At 40.5% G+C, this 2,238-nt stretch overlaps 1 protein-coding gene across 1 annotated transcript in view; it reads left to right on the top strand.

The window, feature by feature from the left end:
* Positions 1-2,238, top strand: part of LOC103464348 (ADP-ribosylation factor 1) — a 14,226-nt gene that overhangs the window by 5,014 nt on the left and 6,974 nt on the right. The window lies entirely within an intron of this gene.

The raw sequence follows: 2,238 nt of genomic DNA on the forward strand, positions 1-2,238 counted from the left end.
CCCTCCCGACCCCACTGAGGGAAAAAGGGTGCAAGAAAATGGATGGATGGATAAAGTTCTGTTCATCTAAATTTTGGAGTAACTAGAACCTTAATGAATAACCTGCTTTTTAATCAATGGCAATTCTTGCAGTGTAAATAAAACAATAAAAACTGGTCTTGTCACATACTGACACAATCTGCAATGATTCACTGCTTAGTTTACTACAAAGATTAACATACACTCCTGATCAAAATCTTAAGACCAGTTAAAAAACTGCAAGAATTTGCATTTTGCACTATTGGATCTTAAGAAGGTTCTAAGTAGAGCTTCACAATGTTAAAAGAAGAAATCAGCGTAAGAGACAAGAACTTTTGAGCGGGGAATTAATTGAAAACTGCATCTACACTCAAACATGATTTTTTTCAGCTGATCAAAAGTTTAAGACCATGGCTCAAAAAACCCCAAAAACCCCCCAAAACAGAAATCAAAGTGTCAAAAAAACGGACTCAGTAATGAGCAGCTCCACCATCTTGTTGATGACTTCAAACAATCGTCTAGGCTTGATGCCAGTGTTTCCTGGAGGCCAGTGGGAACGTTGCTCCAAGTGCTGAAGATGGCTTCACGAAGGGCATCCACTGTCTGGAACTGATGTCCATTTTTGTAAACTTCTCTTGCCATCCATCCCCAAATGTTCTCAATTGGGTTTAGATCCGGGGAACATGCAGGATGGTCCAAAAGAGTGATGTTGGAAGAAAATATCTATATATAAAATATATAGTATTATATAAAAAAAAATATCTCTTGGAAGAACTCCTTTGTCAGGCGGGCATTGTGAACTGCAGCATTGTCCTGTTGAAAAACCCAATCATTACCACACAGACGAGGGCCCTCAGTCATGAGGGATGCCCGCTGCAACATCTCCACATAGCCAGCTGCTGTTTGACGCCCCTGCACAACCTGAAGCTCCATTGTTCCATTGAAGGAAAACGCAGCTCAAATCATCATGGCGCCCCCCACCACTGTGCCGTGTAGAAAACATCTCAGGTGGGATCTCCTTGTCATGCCAGTAACGTTGGAAGCCATCAGGACCATCAAGGTAAATTTTTTCTCATCAGAGAAGACAACTTTCTTCCACCTTTCAAGGTCCCATGTTTGGTGCACCTTGCAAAGTCCAAACGGGCAATTTTGTGGCGTTGAAGATGTTTTTTGTTTCTGAAGCCCTTCTCTCGCAGATGCCGTCTGATGGTTATTGGGCTGCAGTCAGCACCAGTAATGGCCTTCATTTGGGTAGAGGATCGTCCTGTGTCTTGACGGAGAGCCAATCGGATCCTCAGGCTCAGAGCTGGTGAAATTGTTTTGTCTACTACTTGACTTTTTTGTTCCATATCCCTCAGGATCATTTAAAAAATGCAAAATGACTGTCTTACTGCGTCCAACCTCAGCAGCGATGGCACGTTGTGAGAGGCCTTCCTTATGCAGCTCAACAATCCTACCACGTTCAAAGTCAGTGAGCTTTTTTGCTTTTGCCATCAGGAGGTCTTGACATCAGGAGGTCTTGACAGTGTAAAGACTTGACAGAAAAGGACATGTCTTTAAGCTTTTGGCTTTTAAAGACTATGGTCTTAAACTTTTGATCAGCTGAAAAAAATCATGTTTGAGTGTAAATGCAGTTTTCAGAAAATTCCCCGCTCAAAAGTTCTTGTCTCTTGCAGATTTTTTCCTTTAACATTGTGAAGCTCTACTTAGAACCTTCTTAAGATCCAGTAGTGCAAAATGCAAATTCTTGCAATTTTTTGACTGGTCTTAAGATTTTGATCAGGAGTGTATAAAATAAAAAGGGGCACAAAAGGTTTGCTCTAAAAATATAATTATTTGGCGCCATGTGCTTTCAACTAAACAGTTGATAAGTTTGGACACCCCTGGTCTACACTTTAAGAAATACCATACCATACCATACCAACTTTATTTATAAAGCACTTTAAAACAACCACAGCTGATACAAAGTGCTGTACATTAAAACACAGCATAATAAAAAAAACAAAAAAACAAAACTCTTACAGTTTAAAAACAAAAACATACACTCTAAAACTAGATCCCACAGGAGTTAAAGCCAAGTAAAATAAATGGGTTTTAAGACGAACTTTAAAAGTGGACAGTGAAGGGGCCTCTCTGACCTGTAAAGGCAAGTCATTCCATAACTTAGGACCAATGACAGAGAAAGCCCTGTCCCCTCTGAGCTTCCTCCTGGATCTTGGT

The sequence above is a fragment of the Poecilia reticulata genome, linkage group LG5 (assembly GCF_000633615.1).
Source record: "Poecilia reticulata strain Guanapo linkage group LG5, Guppy_female_1.0+MT, whole genome shotgun sequence".
NCBI lineage: Eukaryota > Metazoa > Chordata > Actinopteri > Cyprinodontiformes > Poeciliidae > Poecilia > Poecilia reticulata.